The sequence below is a fragment of the Nelumbo lutea genome, chromosome 1, assembly GCF_056320005.1.
Source record: "Nelumbo lutea isolate HS-2025 chromosome 1, American lotus-T2T, whole genome shotgun sequence".
NCBI lineage: Eukaryota > Viridiplantae > Streptophyta > Magnoliopsida > Proteales > Nelumbonaceae > Nelumbo > Nelumbo lutea.
Genome location: NC_142684.1, coordinates 107,665,929 through 107,684,187, shown reverse-complemented (window position 1 = coordinate 107,684,187; position 18,259 = coordinate 107,665,929). Strand labels below are relative to the sequence as shown.

General features: G+C 41.3%; 1 long non-coding RNA gene and 1 pseudogene across 2 annotated transcripts; both read left to right on the top strand.

Annotated features, from left to right (window-relative positions):
* Positions 1-12,734: 12,734 nt before the first annotated feature.
* LOC148876666 (uncharacterized) lies at positions 12,735-13,546 on the top strand. Its single transcript, XR_016105719.1, has 2 exons — positions 12,735-12,927; positions 13,038-13,546. It is a non-coding gene; the product is annotated as an uncharacterized LOC148876666 (long non-coding RNA).
* A 909-nt stretch (positions 13,547-14,455) lies between these two features.
* Positions 14,456-16,176, top strand: LOC148876665 (E3 ubiquitin-protein ligase ATL6-like; annotated as a pseudogene). The gene has a single exon (XR_016105111.1). The product of XR_016105111.1 is annotated as an E3 ubiquitin-protein ligase ATL6-like (transcript).
* The last annotated feature ends 2,083 nt before the right edge of the window (positions 16,177-18,259 follow it).

Here is an 18,259-nt window from a genome sequence, read left to right as displayed (position 1 = left end):
GCAGTTGGAATCGGAACAGCCCATTCCGATTCCGTATTCCGTATTCCTGCAACCGTAAGTGTCTAGTAATTCTAAGCTTTTGTATTGCGGATAAGCTTTGGATAATGCATCTATCATTGGCCATGGGTAATTGGGCAGTGCTTCCATTGCATGATTCATGTTTAGTTATTTATAATCCGGGTGTTTTTGGTAAACCTGAGGTTGCATCAATGAACATGGATTTTGGTCAAAATCCAAATTTTATTTAAGAGAGTCAAAAGTCATGATTTGTATTGGGTCGAGCCGTAGCGTGTTGGATTCTCCATTCTCATAACAGCTGGCATGAGGCATGATGTTGTTACATGGGATGGGGAGTGGGGACCTCCAATTGACCAGAAGACAGGTGGGCTTACTGCTTAATTACTAATTAATACTGCTACTAATTTGTTGACAATTTGATTCTACTAACTCATGTCTACAAAGCGCACAGCGTAATCACGTTGAAGCCATTTTTTAGCCCAATGAACCTTTAAGGATGGCCGTCGTTTTCATTTTTTAATATATATTATATCAAAATAAATATATATATATATATATATATATATGTTAAATATTAATTAATGATTTTTATTTATTATATATTAGTTTTCACACGGTTTCTGCGCCGGAAAAATAAAAACTTTGTTTAGGTACATTACAGACTGCACCCTGTACTTTGGGGATTGTAATACTTATCTCCTAATACTTTGTTTTTGTCATAAAAGACCCCCCTCATCCTGAACTTCTAAAATGGGCATACAAAATCACAATATATCCCTTTTTTGGATTGAGGTATTAATTAATAGTGTTTGAAATGCACAATAACCAAGCCCAGAAGAGTGAAGACTGGAGAATATAGGCCGATGAGCAAATTACCGCATTCACATTTTCAGCAAATTACCAGTAGAGAGGCTCACGTTTTATATGTGGGACTGGGAAGAGATGGATGTGAATCGAGTTTCCATGGCCAGAGGAGGGAGACTACGTGAATCAACAACGGACTTGTGTGGTCCATCAACCAAACCTTTTCTTCTCTTTTCTTGTTTTACTGTGACCTAATACCTGTACCGTTTAAAATGTGCAATGTTTGGCAGATTTCATTTCATTCAATCACTCTTTAATTACTAATTAACTACTAACTAGGTCCCATTTCACCAAATACTCCATGACAATTCAACCATTAACAATTAATTGCTTACAAATTTTTTATGGACATTTGCAAATTTATTATCTTGTTCCTCCCTTTGATAAAAATCGTGCCAAAGGCAGGAATCGAAGCTCTGTGCAGTTTTCTAAGTTCAATTTGGCCGCTCTCACCTCATATTTTTGACAGAAAAAAGAGTGTTAAATGATGCTCAAAGGTGGTGCTGTTCTCAATCAAATGGTGATTTCAGCATCCAAGTTTTATACGGCGGCTTGGGAGGTTTGGCATCTACAAACTCCATGCAAAAGTGTCCCATTGTCCACATCTGCTGCGCTATGCTGTCTGTGTAACCAATTACAACTGATCATGCTAGTATTTCTATTTCTATACATTTGGATGTGGAACAGTACTGGTGTGTTCACCCAATCACTCATTGTGAGTAGTTGCATAGCTTTTTACACGGTATGGTGAGCAGCAAGCAGCAATTCCCAAGTAATTACATATTATACACTACACGGTCCATGGGAATAAAACAGGAGCTTAAGGTGCATGTGAATTGGATTGGACCTCGTCCATCCAAATTGAATTTGGATGGATTGGATGGATCAATAAGACATATTGGATTGGACCAATCCGATTCAAAATATTTATTACATTGGATTGGACCTGGTCTGTTAGTAATAAATTTATATTGGATTGGGTTGGACTAATCCAATATCTGGTCCATTGATCTAAGATAAACATTTAGGTGTCAATGGACTATGTTTGGGTTGAAATCAACCTAAATCAAAACAAATTTGAATAAATTGAATGATCCAGACATTGAATTGAACTGATTCAAAATGGTCCAAAATATTCATTGGACTAGATTGGACCTGGTCCATTTATAATGAACTCACATTGGACTGGATCGAATTAAACCTAATCTAGTCCAATTGACACCCCTACATGTGAGATCTATCTCACTTATTGGCATATGCTTATCGTCTACTTGAAACAATACCTTTTGCAATGCCAACCATCCCCTGCAAAGCAAAAATCTTATGCACAGTACTCTGCAATTATAGGCCACATATTTAAAATGAATTCTGCTGATTGCTTAAACACTTCAGCTGTGTGGCGGGCTGTGGAATCAATAATAATGTTCCACTTCCACATCAATGATAAAATACATAGGGCCTACAATGAGAGGTTGAATGTTTGTAAATTCCATGTATTTTATAACTAGTGTTGATAATTATCATTGATTCCACTTTCCACAACCTCCTACTGAACAGTGAACATCTACATCGTTCGGCTAAACCTGTCTCATTGAAAACATCTCCGATTATGAATTTAAGATACATATGTTGTTAATGTTATTGGGGGATGTAATTACTATTTCACTTACGAGAGATATCAAGGGAGATAGCATCTTGTTCACGGGAAGAGTAAGTCTGCAAATCAAAATCAAACATGTCATTTTTTTTTCAGTTAATGGAGATTTAACGGGATTGTTCTATTAACAATAAAGCATACTTATCTTTTTCAAAAAATAAGGGGTTTTTATAGTTCAGCGGTGGAGCTAAGATTTCTATTGGTGGATTGAATCCTGCTCATGGATTGATGCCAAATTCACAGGTAGGACACAATTTATAGGGAGGGCTACTAGTAGACTAGGAGGGGGCTGCAATTCAGATTTATGAGGTGGATTGCAGTCCACTTATCCCAAAAATGGGGTTTTTATAGTTCAGCCCACCCCTAGGGTGGAGTTAAGATTTCTAGGGGTGGATTCAATCCTGCTTGTGGATTGATGCCAAATTCACAAGCGGGATGCGGTTTATAGGGGGGGCTACTAGTAGACTAGGAGGGGGCTGCAATTCAAATTTATGAGGTGGATTGCAGTTATCCCAAAAATGGGGTTCTTACAGTTCAGTCCAACCCTAGGGTGGAGTTAAGATTTCTAAGGGTGGATTGAATCCTACTTGTGGATTGATGCCAAATTCACGAGTAGGATGCGGTTTATAAGGGGGGCTACTAGTAGATTAGGAGGGGCCTGCAATTCAAATTTCTGAGGTGGGGGGTCATGGTGATCCAACTCCAAACTTTTGGAGTTGAACCAACCACTAAATGACAAAAATCAACAACTCCAAACTTTTGGACTTCCTCTCTCATTCAAACTCTCCTCCCATCGTCTCTGTGCAATGATCCAACTCTCATTGCGTTGCAGATGCAGCTGCACGAGGTACCATGAAGGGGTTTAGGGTTTCGACATTTTTAGAAGGGGAAGAAGAAATTTATGATTGATATTGGACGAAGCAACATGGGAGGTCATGACGATCTTGGATACCTACACCCATCTTTTTTATGAGAATGATTTTCATCTGAGAATACTGAAGAAGAGTAAAGAATGATCTAAAATTAGCTAGAGATCCTCATCCAATACTGAAGTGGAAGTCAATATTTTGGGGGAAAGAAGAATGTTGAAGGACATAGAGGACTGCAGCCATGGAGCATCGGAGATAGGTGGCATCGAGAGTCATTATGATGTGGAGGATGTGATCAGGGCACATAGTGGTATCGTTGTCAATGCCATGGATATCATCGTTCAAGATGGAAGTTCAGTTGTGGTGGTGGCCGATTGGTATAGTCACAGTATTCTGAGAGATGATGGAACTTGGGAGGGGAGTTCGCACAAGAGAGTAAAGTGTGGTTTTTTTGGTAAATATCTGAATTCATTGAAAGCCAATAGGAACAAACCAACACTGAAACAACAGAACTAGGGAAACAATAGAAACAAGAGAAAAAGAAAACTACTACAAACTAATACTGTGACTATACCAAAAAAAAAAAAAAGATAATCGGGCTGGTATAACACCTTCCAGCCACAACATTTGAATGGAAGACTAACTGCTTGCAATCAGATTCAAAAAACACCCTCTAAAGACCTTTTCTTCTAGCTGCTTTTACCGCTTCTAAGAGGACTAGAGCTTTTGCCTCTAAAGGGGGGTTGTTTGCAAGGGATCCACAGGTTGCTCAGTTACAAGAATCATTTGAATCTCTTGAAATGAAACCAAAGGACACTTTATTTGGGGATTTATAACCTCCATCCATGTTAATCTTAACAAAACCATCAGTAGGAGGGCATCGACACAAAAAAGAAGGATTGTCCACTTTTTTTGAATTTGAGAGCTTTAGAGATTATTTTCTTTAATTTTTCATACACATTGGAACTAAAGAAAATCTTTGACTTTTCATAATTTACCTTTTGTCCAAAGTCTGACTCATAGGTTGAGATTGCTTCCAAGAGTTTCCCACCTTCCTCAAGGTTTGTTGCTGTGAATATAAAACTGTCATCTAAAAAAAAAGATGAGATATTATTGGAGTTATTCTACACACTTTGACACCAAAAATAGTTGAGTCCCTTACTAACCCATTCAGGAGAGAAGATAACACATCAGAGCAAATAAGAAATAGGTATGGGAAGAGGGGATTTCCTTGCCGAAGGCCCCTTTAGGGATAAAACTTTTTAAAAGGGGAACCTTTTATGAGAATCTAATATGAAATTGGAGAGACACATTTCATGATCCAATTAACCCAAATAGGATCAAAACCCATCTTACTCAAGGTTGCTTCAAGAAAAGTCCACTCCATCCTATCATAGACGTTATTCATATCTATATTAATTTCCATGACTCCTTTCTTCTTTTTTTCTTCTTCATATAGTGCATAACTTCATGAGTTAGCAGAATATTATCAGAGATTTGCCTACCAGAGAGGAAGGCACTCTAATTTGGAGAGATTATTCTCTGCAAGAATGGTTTTAATCCATTTGCTAAAATTTTTCTAATAATTTCTTACCCAGTATTACAAAGACTCTTATGGGTCTGAATTTTGAAGCATCCTCTGGGTTTTTAACTTTCAAAATTAGGGCTAAGAAAGTGTGATTCACCTTCTTCCCAATTACTCCTTTATGAAAGAAAACCAAAATTTCTTTATAGAGATCATCTTTAATAATATTCCAAAAATTCTAAAAGAAAAAAATTTGAGAAACCATCCGATCCCAAAGACTTTCTAGGAGCCATTTGGAAAAGGGCATTTTTTATTTCTTCCTTTGTTACAGGTCTTTGAAGCTCTAAGTTTTCTTCCTCACTTATTAAGGTTGTGACTCTCTCTAGAACCTCTTCAACATTTGTAAGGTTAGATGAAGAGAATATTTCATTAAAATGATTAGCAGAACTTTCTATCTATACTACCATAGCCTTCTACCCAAATTCCTAACTCATCTTTGAGTTTTTTGATAAAATTTATGGCTCTTTTTCTAATGGTTATAGTATGAAAGAACCGGGTGCTTTTGTCCCTTTCCTTTAACCAATTGATGCTTGAATTGTGGGCCTACATAATTTCTTTTCTTCTAAGAATAAGGTCCAACCCTTTCTCTAGATGCTTCACCTTTTCACTACTAAAGTCTGGCCCTTTTCTTGATTTTTTTAGCACTAAAAGCAATTAAGACATTGTCTAATTCTTGTTGAACCTTACTAAATACAGCCTTATTCCACTTCTTAAGTATTGCACTTAGAGCTACACATTTCTTGGATAGATTTCCTCTATTTGATTCACTCTTTCCATGAATCTTCAATTATTTTCTCAAACTACTCATGGCTTAACAACATTTCTTCAAACCTTAACGGTCTCCTCCTCCTTTTCTCCTTTGGGTTTAAATCCAAACATATAAGAATTTGTTCAAAACCATGAACCTTTAAGTAGACCATAGCCTCTTGGAAAATGTCCTACCATTCCAAGTTACAAAGACTCTTGTCCAATTTAACCATAATATTTTATTTCCCATATCTCTTGTTGTTCCATGTAAATTTAAGACCATAAAAGGGGATTTCCAATAAACCCCTTTTCTTGAGCAAGTTCCTTGTGTATCTAATATAACTCCACCTATATCTTCATCTACCCTCTTTCTCATCAAAATGGAAATCCATATTAAAATCCCCAACATAGGCTCAAGGACCAGTGGACATATCAATCAACTTTGATACTTTCTCATAAAATTTTTCTCTTTTCCTTCTATTTGCCTCTCTATAGACAAAAGTATACAACCAAACCAAACCATCCTCCCTAACAAATTTTGTATGAATTAAGTTTTTATCAGCTACCTCTACTTTCATATCTAAATCCGTAAACCAAAAAGAGCCAACCCACCTAATAGGCCAGTTGAGTCAACACCCCAACAATTCCAAAGATCAAGACTTTTGAACTTTTTTTGACAATTAATTAGAGAGCATTTGGTTCCATTAACGAAAATAATACCTGGCTTTTCCATTCTCCAGGATTCTTTTGTTGCATGAACTATCAAGGAGGACCCCATACCCTGACAATTCTAGCACCAGATCTTCATTTGACAAGAGAGAGTTGTTTTGGGTCTACTCCCACAAGCCTAAGATCACAAATGACAACATTCTCATGACGATACATTGCAGACAACATGCAAAACTTGTTCATTCTTCTAAGATCCACCAATTATTCCTCTTTATTTTAGCAAACAAATTTACAATGTATAATTTTTTCAAAAATTCAGCCTAGCTTTCAAAACCAAACATTTTCCTAGAAAAAAGACACATTCCTAGAAGTTGTATCATTTATAAGGGAGCACACTTTTTTCCTTTTTTCCTAACATGATATAACACGTTTCGCAACACAGATCTACCTTTATAGTGAATAATTATTTTTTCTTCTCTCAATTTTTCAAAATTTGAGGTATCAAATAGTATTTTATTCTCACTGTTTTCTAATCCCATAGTATTCTCGATGAAGGATTTTTTTCCTTTTTCTCTCCGCTGAATATATGGTTGGATCTCTACCCATGTTTGATCCCGAAAAGTGTATTTTTTTCCATGACAACAATCAAAATGGAATTTAGTTTCTGACTATGCCCCGATCCTTTGGTTTTTCTTCCTTGTCTGAAGCTACTGGATTTAGTTTCTGAGTTGATTTCTTTTGGTTCAAGAACCACCATCTTATTTGCCCTCTTTCGCTTTCATCCAGGGGTCGTAACTATAGGAACCTTTGTCTTCCTTCATCAGGTGTTTGTTTAGTTGCTTGAAAAGCCTCTCTACATTTTTCGTCATGCTTATGTTTTCTTCACAATTCACTGTGTACTAACTTACCACAGGCAAAGAAAAAATAAGGGAGGTTCTCATATTTAAAACTGAACCACTCCTCTTTTCCTTCGTCCAAGAAACCCCAAGCTCCCTAGGCTAAGGGGAGACAAACACCAACTTTAACCCAAACTTGGAAGTTTTGTTTCCCATCAACTCTCGTCCTACCTTTCTTCCTCTTATAAGCCATGTCTATCACTATCCTAGCCTCCTTAGCTAGGATTTCTCTAGTCTCTTTTGTTCTATATTCCACTGGAACGTATTGTATTCTACCACAGAAATTCATTGTATTGATTTCTAAGTTGCTTGGCTTTTGCCCTAGCATCCATCAGGTTAGGAGTAAAGGATACTCTTAGACAGACCAAGGTTCTCCATCCAACACCTCCTCTAGATCCTCTTTTCTCATAAACTTAATCCATAACATGTCACCATCAACAACTTTGATCTTATATTCCTTTGTAGTCCACCACCACAGTTTGTACATTTATTGCAGAACTCCATTGATGTTGAGAGGTTTACTTTATAGGGTTTGTTGTTGTCCAATCCGAGGTGTTTCGGACCAAGGACAATCAAATAGTCCTACCAACTAGATGAGGCCGAGGTCGAAGGACGAATCCGTGCACTGAGATCTTCAACTAGGAGAAAGATCAGAGGCCTGGGGAGTTTTTCCCTAGGTAGGTGCTCTGACACTCAAGTCAGTAGGATTGAGAAGGCTGCGGTCGGGCCAAGGAGGTTGAAATAGCATTGGTCCAAGTCGAAGAGATAGTGCAAAGAGGTATGAAAAGAGTGTCATCCCAAAGAAAAAGGTCACTTACCTCAAGCAAGGAATACCTATTTATAGTTGGGTGTCTGTGTCCTACATGGATAGGACTCCCGAGGTTGTCAAGGTGGGGCATCCGCCAAGGACTTTGGGAGGTTTCCTCTTCCTCAATGGAACTTGCTTCCTTATTTATGCAGGATACTCCTTCTTAGTCGTGCTCTTCCTTTATGTGAGGTGTCAATGTGAACTGTGAGGGGAGCGATCACGGAGATAGCCACATGTCATCCTTGGCCATCTCATAACACCATTCCCTTTGTTCCAAAGTCAGAGTGTAGTGCTTGGTTGCGGTTGGACATGGAAGAGTTCTGCGGTCTTCAGCTAAGGAACTTTAGTTTCTTCATTTGATTGGCTTGGGGTAAGACCGGTTCACTGGACGGACAGACCGGTTCAACGCTCATAACGTTTTTGTTACAGGTTGGCATGTGTGTTATTTTGTCTTCCTAAGATCACGCACGTGTGAAGTGCAACGTCGAAGAGAGGGATGACACCGTTCGCAAGCTGAAGGGCCACATCCATGATCTCAAAGAGGCGCGAGATGTGTTGAGGAGGGCACTCAAGGAGGGCGAGGTGAAGATAGCTAGGGTGAAGGAGGAGGGCGTCTTCAAGTATAGAGCTTCAGAGGCTCATCAAAATGAGTTGGACAACTATGCTATCGATTCTTGGCAGGAGGGATTCACTCTGTCAACGGAGGGTGATGCGTTAGTTCCCGAAGGTGGTAGGTTTCGAAGGGGTTCAGCCCGTTCGATACCGAAGAGCCCGAAAGTGGAGATGCTATTGTCACCGACGCCTAAGAGTGTGTCAAGGACCTCCTAGTAGAAAGTTAATGTGTTGTCTCTTCCCCCTTTTTTTAGGGTCTTTGTATTCAACCCGTTATGTTAGGCTTGTAATCATTGTATCAACTTCTTGATTAATAAAAAGTCTTTTATCGAGCATGTTCTATGTTGTTTCTCTCTTCTTTCTAAGTTATTATGCTTCAGAATTAGGTTGGTCAGTAGGGTTTATAGGTTGCACTCTTATACTGCTTTCAGGCTAGTTGGGGTCTCGGACTTGACATTGTGGCTAGGGTCTTTTGCATTATGGCATGATGGTCGAGGTCTTGCATTGGCTAGATGGTCGGGGTCTTTGACTTCATGGCCTTGGTCTTACACTAGCCAAGGTCTTTGGCTTAGTGGCCTCGATCTTAGGTTGGCTAAGGTGCTTGACTTAATGCTCGCTAGTCAAGGTCTTTAGTTTCATGGCTAAGGTCTTCTGTTCACCGAGGTCTTTGGCGTAGAAGCCTTGGTCTTATGTTGGTCGAGGTGCTTCCAAGCTCTCAACATTGCCAAAAAGCTTGGTGGCACTTGGTCTTGGAGAGCTTCACATTCTTTGGTTACGTTATGCCTAGTCCTTGGTTAGTTCTTATTTGACCAAAAATCGGGAGGGTCGTGGAGTTCAATTGCTGTCCTCTAGCCATTATGTGGCGAGGACGTTGTTCCTATAGTGCTTGTCGGGGGCTTGTTTTGGCCTTGATCATCTGTGGTCGGTTGGGTCTTTCATGAAGTTGCCATCATGTTGTGTCCGTTGGTCAACATGGAGTTTGGTTGTCGAAGTTCGGTTGGAGTGTATGCGGCATTTGGTCTTTTGTGCTTGAAGAAAATTCTTTATTTATTGAGTTTGTACAATCCGGTCATCGTTAGTGCTCGACCCCAATCGTCGTTAGTACATCCTAGTCCTATCATTCTAGCTCCCCATAGTAGGTCTTCCATGCCTAGTTTTCCCTTTTAAGGGTCGTCTTGCCAAAGATGATGGTGATGATCCCGGCTAGGGGAGCTCGGGCAGGGGGCTTGTCGGTGTGGTGCAGTTCTTCTTTGGGTTTATGCTCGTTGAAATCGATGAACCCACAGAGGCATCCACGTCGGACGAGGTCTTCCAGGTGGTGGCAAAGGTCGTGGCAATTTTCAGTGTCATAGAAGTGGTCTTGGTTGAAATCAAAATACATGGCTTGATCTCTATTTTTGCCTTGGGTTTTCATCTTCTTGGGCCACTTGACAAAGCTACGGTCACGGATTTGCATCAATATGTCAGCTCGTGGAGCATTGAGTGGAGTGAAGTTGTGATATGTCAGAAGTGGGGTCCTCGGTCTACGGTTGGTTGGCGATTCTGCCTCTTGGCGTCTTGGTCCATTCTTTTAGTTGTCGTGGTCTCTGTGCTTTCGGTCGTGCTGGTCTTCATCCTTCCTATGCAATGCTTGGGTCTTTTCGGCGTTTATATACTTCTACATGTGCTTCATGAGCACAGCCAGGTTGGGTGGACGATTCTTTTGTAAAGAGAAGTGTTACTTGCTCACGATGGCTATCACAGCTACCGACTGCTCTAGAGCTCGAACTTGAAGGGCTTTGGCATTGAACCTTGCCAAGTATGCCCTCAATGTTTCTCCTTTCTCCTATCGTACTTGCATGAGGTTGGCCGATGTCTTCTAATGCCTTTGCGGTGAACTACACTAGGAATTGTGTCTCCAACTATTCCCAGGAGGATATGGACCATAGCGGAAGGGAGGCGTACTAGGTTCTGACAACTCCGTGGTAAGTGGCGATGAAAGCCTTGCACATGAGACCCTCGGAGGAGCTGTGTAGCATCATTATTGCCTTAAACCATTCAATATGGTCATTTAGGTTTTGAGGCCCCATTGTACTTCTTGAGTTGAGGAGGTCGCCATCAAATTGGGGGAAGTTTGTTGACGATCTCTTGGATGAAAACAAGCTCTTTTGTGGGTTGTTGACCATGATGTTGCTCTGTTGATCAGGCCGTCAGAGGGGCCGTGCTACAATCCGCTTGCTGCGTTCCAGTTCGGCCAGTCGTTGTCGTAGGTCCTTGAATTCTATGTTCCTTTTCGCTAGTGCAACATTGATGGACTTCTTTGCTTTCGGAGCTGCTTACCGATGTCGAACTAAGTTGGATTTGGCTATCAAGATTGGGGGTTGTTGTACGCGCTAGCCAAGTCGTTCTCACACCGAAATCCTTGTGCTGGAGCGATGTGATTTACTGCGGGCGTCGGGCGCACGATGCCGAGTTGGGGGGTTGGACCTCTGAGATGGATGTGAACACTTGTGGTCGGACTGGGACCCATGCCGACCTGCATGGTGCCTTTTGAAGTCCTCGGTGTGAGGGTTGACCATGGTAGGTGCTTGCACGGTAGGGTGAGTGGATTGGGGGGGGGTTGTACGCCGGTTGTCCCAACTTCTCTATCATGGTGAGGATATGGTCAACTTTATACTACATGGCGAGGAACTGCGTGGGGTCGACTACTGCCTGATGTTGGGGCTCCCGAGGTGGGGAGTTGCGAAGTGAGCGGGATCCCTAAGATGGGTAATGAACTCCAGAGTAGTCGGATGTGTTCTTATGCATGATTGCTTTTAGTGCATGAAAAGGGGTTTAGGAAATGACTTTTCGTACGTTTCCCACAAACAACACCAATCTGATGTTGTCCAATCCAAAGTGTTTTGAACCGATGACACAATTAGATAGTCTTGCCAAACAAATAGGGCCAAAGTAGAAGGATGAAGCCATGCACTAAGATCCGCAACTAGGAGAAAGGTCAGTGGCCCGAAGAGTTGTTCCCTGGGTAGGTACTGCAACACTCAAGTCAATAGGATCAAGAAGGATGTGGTCGTGTCGAGCAGGTTGAAATAGCATTGGTATGGGCCGAAGAGATAATGAAAAGAGATATTCTAAGAGTGCCATCCCAAAAAATGTCCTTTACTTCGAGTAGGGAATACCTATTTATAGTTGGATATCCGTGTCCTAAATGGATAGAGCTCCCGGGATAGTCGAGATAGAAGGCGTACACCAAGGTCTTCAGGAGATTTTCTCTTTCTAGACAGAATTCACTTTCTTGTCCATCTAGGATATTCCTTTAGTCGTACTATTATGTTACGCGTGATGCCAACGTAGCCTGAAATGGAGACAACTAAGAAGATAGACACTTGGCATCGTTGGCCATTTCAACCGTCACCCATACTGCACGAGTTTCTAGTGCATGGGTCTTCGTCAGAATATTACCTCTTTTACCTCCTGCTTCCGTTGTTGACACTCACCACTGAGATTAAAAAATACTCTTAAGATTTTTAAAACTGAACTCTCACACGACGCACTCGAACTCTCCCATAGATTCCCGGGATGAAAAACATAAAAGTCGAAACTGTCACAGAGCAATGAGCACCCCAAACTTTCATATCTTAACGATTCTCCTACACGCGATTCGTAAACGAACCTGTTTATTGGTTGGTATTTGGGTTTTATTATATTTTGTCTTTTTGTGGCTGATGATTCAATTAGTGGGACCATTATTAATCGAAGAGCTCTGTTAAATTTCCGTTAAGTAAAAAAAGATCCCTTTCGTTAAGTAAAAAAAGATCCCTTCCGTTAAGTAAAAAAAGAGCTCTGATGATTCAATTTGTCTATTACCGTGAGACAAAGATCCCTTTCGTTAGCGTTTCGTTTCAAAAAGCCGTTACAATATTTTCTAATTCCTGGACAAAAAAATACTGTTCATCTTCTCCAACCTTCGGATACTACCCTTCCAATGCTACCTCTGTACTATATGACCGTGGGACGTGATGCCAGCTCTGGCTCCGCAAGAATTGCAGGGGAGGCGGCTCCGGCTCCGCAAGTTCTGTAGGAGGAGAGCGAAACATCAGGGGCATTTGACACCAATTCCCCTCTCTCTATACCCTGTTATCTTCTCCATTCCTGAAAATCAGCGGTGGCTGAGGTGAATCTAGGCGGAGGCACGAGCAGTCGGGGAGGATTTTACGATTCATGTAAGTGAAATCCCTCATTTTTTTTCTTGATTTCTTACTGTTTTTGAGTTGCGATTCTGCTGTTTTTGATTTCTATGCCCTGTTATTTGTGCCATCCGGGGAGGGTTTAGGGGTGAAGTACGCCAACGCGTCGAGTGTGGAGCCCAAATCGGCTGGGTTCATTGACCTGTTAACCATGAATGCCGGTGCCACTGGAGGAAGCAGGTATGCTTTTTCTCTCTTCTTGTGTTGTTCACTCCTCGGCGGTGACAGAGGAGTCTTCGAAAGAGGGACGCCGCTGCAATCCTCCACCGGTGGAAGCGGAGGCATCGGTGACGGGTTCGAATCCGCCGCGGCCGCTGCAATCAGCGCTCGCTCTCTCGCTGCCGGCCCGCGGCGGGTTCCGTGAACGCATTGTACTGGTGGTTTTTCTGTCAAACGAGGACTTGCAGAATCCCAAGTGAAAGGTGCAAGGCCTCAGGACTTAGAGAAGCTGGATCGGCATGGACTAAGACCTGGCTTGTTTTCATTTTGTGATGGCCTTTTCAACAAAAGTTATGCTGTCGAACATGCTTCCATTCCTCGCAAAACAGACTGACTTCGGCCTTGGGTTGCTAGCATTTATGGTTCTCCACGTCCACATCGTTTGATTTTTAGTACACTGAAACACATGGTGTCCATCTGGGCTACGTTCTGTGGGAACCAAGAATCCAGATCTCTCTAAATAAACACATGGTGTCCATCTACCTAAACCTAGATCTCTCTAGTCAAACACTGCTTCTGGGTGTAGGTTAAATAGATTTTAAGAGAAAAAAAAGGTAAAAATAAAAAATTGAAAAAATTTAATGGGATATTTTGACAATTTAACGTATTCTATCATCTCACATAATCACCAATGTCGATTTTTGTCTCATGGTCATAGTACAAGGGATCTTTGTCGTAAAACAGGAGGGTTAATACGGGGGAATCTTTGTAATTTACCCTAAAAAAAATGACATGTTCGATTTTAATTTGCAGGATGCGTGAACCCATGCGAGCTCATATCAAGGGCCTGTCGGGGCCCAGTATGACCCATGGGCCCATTAATGACCCAATAACACATGTACAGGGAGGGGGAGGGGGAGGGGGAGGAGCAATCAGTTACTCTACTTTAACACCTTAAGTAGGGCTGAGCTAAAGTGGTGAAATCAGTACCATGGGTTACTTTGTCAAATTCAAGTTATGGCTACACCAATACATCGAGGACTGTTATTATTGGTTTTAGCGCAGGCGCTACTCCTTTGGGAGAAGTAGCTGATATTTGAGCGTAGAGGAGATAATCCTGATGTGCAAATCATATCTACCTCCATATCCGGATCTGCTGTACACACAGCTGTACAATGTGTGCGGTCCATTCCATCTGACTGGTACGTACAGCGCAATCAATGTACACCAGATTCTAACTCTCTCTTCCTGCTCCTGGGTCAGTTCTTTCCTGTCAGGTTCTAGACTTCTAGTTAGGTTTTTCAAGGCTAATAAATCAGATTCTAGAAGCCCTTCATGAATGCAGCCCATGTGTGTGTGTGACAACGGTGCGAGAGAGATGGACCAAATTGACCGATAAGTAAGAAAATCCGAGTCCATTTCTTGAACCCCACGTCCGTAGAATGGAATCTGGCCCAGTGGATTTCTGATTTCTCTCCCGTCGGGATCCCATTTCCTCCCCCCTTGAAGTGTGTAAAGTAAAACCAAGCCATCTTCGACTTGGACGCTTATTAGCATTTTGCAGAAGTCTGATGAGACAGACAAGGGATATTGGAAGTATCCCAATTCCCAATTCCCAAAACCCAACCAGGCAACCATTATAATATTGGTCCAGCAATGCGAGCTCAACTCAACAACTTGATATGTAAACTAGCTGAGTAGCTAAGCCAATGATGAAGAACGACGACACCGACTACAATAATAGCCGTTCTCGGATCCTCCACCTGCACGGTTTCAATCAATCAGCGGTGGCCCATGTAATTACTTACGTCTACTTCTTCCTACTATCGCCGTCGGTGGTGCCGTTTGCCACTGCGCAGCCCAATAGTATCAGTAATACAGAGCCGCAATATGGGAATTTTAACCCATCCATGGTGATCATCATAATAATCATAGTTATTCTCATTTGCGCAATTTTCTTCATGGGCCTCTTCTCCTTTTACCTCCGCCAGTGCTCCGAGGAAAATAACGGCGTTAGCGTACGGAACCTAAACAATTTTGGTGAACGGTCCCAACGGGCGGTTATGGGGCTTGATCCTGCCGTGATCGAGACATTCCCGACCTTTATGTACTCAGACGTGAAAGAATTGAAGCTAGGGAAGGGAACCCTGGAATGCGCTATATGCTTGAACGCGTTTGAAGACGATGACACACTTCGGTTACTCCCAAAGTGCGACCACGTCTTTCATCCCGAGTGTATTGACGCTTGGTTAGCTTCTCACACCACCTGCCCCGTCTGCCGAGATAACCTAGTGCTAGTGCTGGGATCAGGCGAAGATGTCGTCATTTCGGTAGAGCAAACGCCCGACGTCCCAGAAGGGAAATTGGACGTGGGGGGGAACCCTAGGATGGAGGTAAGTGAAGGCCAGGAACAGAACATGGTAGATAAGGAACAACTGGTGGCGCCTGGCCCTGGGGTCATAAATCAGAATCCGATCCCAATTCAAAACCGTCCGGGAAGAACGCGATCGTCTAGAGGACCGCGGATGCAGCGATTTCATTCGACGGGGCACTTGCTTGGGCAACCGGCCGGGGACGGGGCACTTGCGTAGCTGCACCGTGTGAAGGAAGCACGCAGTGTGGAAGTGGATACGGGAACAGGTGTGAAGGGAGTAGCGGAGGGAAGAGTTACAACAACCAAATAAGAGGAGGAGCGGAACGGAGGACGAAATCAGAACGGTGGGTGTTGTCGATGGCGCCTTCATTCTTCACGAGAACGTTCTCAACTAGGTCATGGAAGGCAGAACCGGACGCCGGACGGTGAAGCAGCCACTATCCCCAAGGCATTATTTACGTCCACGAGAACGCCCTTCGATTGTCTAGGCAGGAATGGCCAAGGTGTCGACCCGGCCGCCTGTTTGATTGCATTGATGGTGATGTGGTCGGTCTTTCAGTTATGTTTGATTAAAACTCTGCTCCGTCTAAACAATCAGTTTTGATTAAAACTCTGCTCCGTCCTCCAGAGAATTTTCCTTACATTCAAAATAAATTACAGAAATCAGAAATCGTAAAACTCATCTGAATTAATTATTTCTTACAAAACGCAGCCTTACGTGGGGCCTAAATGTTGTATCCTTTACACGTTATTAATATTCTATCCTCGATCGGGTTAACATGGCATCCAACGTTTTCCCAATTAAACAACACTTTGAAGTGTTTCAACGTGAAACAGGGGCTTACCAAATCTAATTAACATAGCATGTATGTTTTCAAGTTGAAATATTGAAGCAACAAGTGAGTATTGAGTTCACGTTTAAACACCAAATGCACCAAATGCACCAAAGCAATCAGAAGTGATGAACCATCAATCACATCTGCAAGGGTACAAGGAAAATTGCTTAAACTTGGATTCTACTTTTTGAGATAGACTGAACTTTCCCTTAAACACACGCCTCTCTCGTTAATCCTTATCAAGCTTACTCGGCACAAACTCGTTAAGTAAATAGATTTCACCTATCCACTTTTCGTTTGGTCAAGTTGGTATAAGTATAGTATTAATTCAATTAATATTTCAAATTAACTCGGAACACATAGAAAACCATGCACTTTCTTGATCACGTACGCCTGGGGTTTAACGGTTTAGCCATCTGATTCAGCTGTCTAACTTTCAAATTGAAAAAGTAAACAAGTAAGGATTAGAAGAATTGAAAATGGTACTACGTACGTGCAACATCTTTTAATCTATTTTACTTCAAGATAAACTTACAACAACAAATACCAGATTATATAAATCATACCAATACATGCAAATAAAGCAATTAAGTTCCACCAAATCCATATTTTTGATAATCAGCAAACAGAAAACCATTTTTGGTAGATTAGTTCTCTTCTAAGAGTTGTATAAATCCTAGTACAGGCTTCCCTACTTTTTTTTTTTTTCAAATCAAACACAGCCTTAATGACAAGATTCTTAGTTAGTTGTGGGCTCCTCAATTGCTTAAACTGTTATCCAACGGCCCCTTGGTAAGGTATGTAGTTGCACTTTTGTGTTTATTTCTTTTTTTTTTTTTTCCTTGTTGGTTTACTTGTTTCAATGCTTGTCTCATGTGTCGTTATAGTCTTTATATTTTTTATGGCTAATATAAAATCTTTTCTCAATACAAAAGAAAAAAAAAAGTAGTACCTTAGAATTATATCAAACCCCTATTTAACGATTGAAAAGATAAGGGAAAAATTTAGCACGGTTGGATGGATAGTATTGTGGATGTTATTGCTGTCAAGATTAAAATATCAATACATACAATATTCATGTTTGGTCATCAGCGAGTATCAATATGATTGATACTCAACCTTTTTATTTTATAATGATCAGAGTGTTAGGGAAGACAACTAAGTCATTTTAAATGTTTTAAGAAAACCTATGTATTAGTATATCCAAGTGAATCCAAGTACACTGATACCAATACAATACAACCAAGCATATTGTATTGAGATTTTACTCCTTTGTTATTATTAACAAGCCATATATAATATGCATGCGATTTTAAGAGAAAAAATGACTATTCTGGTTGGAGGCATGACAAGCCTTATTGGTCCTCTATGGGCTGTATAGGGAGCCAATGCAGAACTTATCATTGGTTATCTCACCAAACGGCCCATTAGGGGTTTGAGGTGACAATTCTCTGTTTGAATCTCTTGTATGTGGCCAATACTTTCAAGTCCTTTTATCTTTATTTTAGGTGCTAAGCTCAACTTGGCCTAGACCCTGTTGGCCATTAAATGGGTTGGTTACTCGGGGCTTAGAGAAAAAAATGAGTTAGGGTTTGGATGGAAAAGCTTCTTAGAGTGAAAAGATAAAAAAACAACCCTCCTTCACTGCTATACCATCTACCTTGAATTATGTACCTTTTCCTTCTGTTCTTGGTCCTCCTAGAATTGAGATCCCCATTAAACCGCAATCTTTAAAAAAGCTTGACAACTTTGCAGCCTTTTTCAATGATGCAGAGATTGAGCTTTCTACTGCTCCTTTTTGATTTGCCCTAGTTGAGAAGTGTGCCTATGGGTGGCCTTCCATCTTGAGAACTTGGGAGTTCTTGGTTAGTAATTTCTTACTTAAGAAGAGTGTGATTGTTATAGCCTTGCATCCAAGACAAAGTGCTCTTTCATTTTG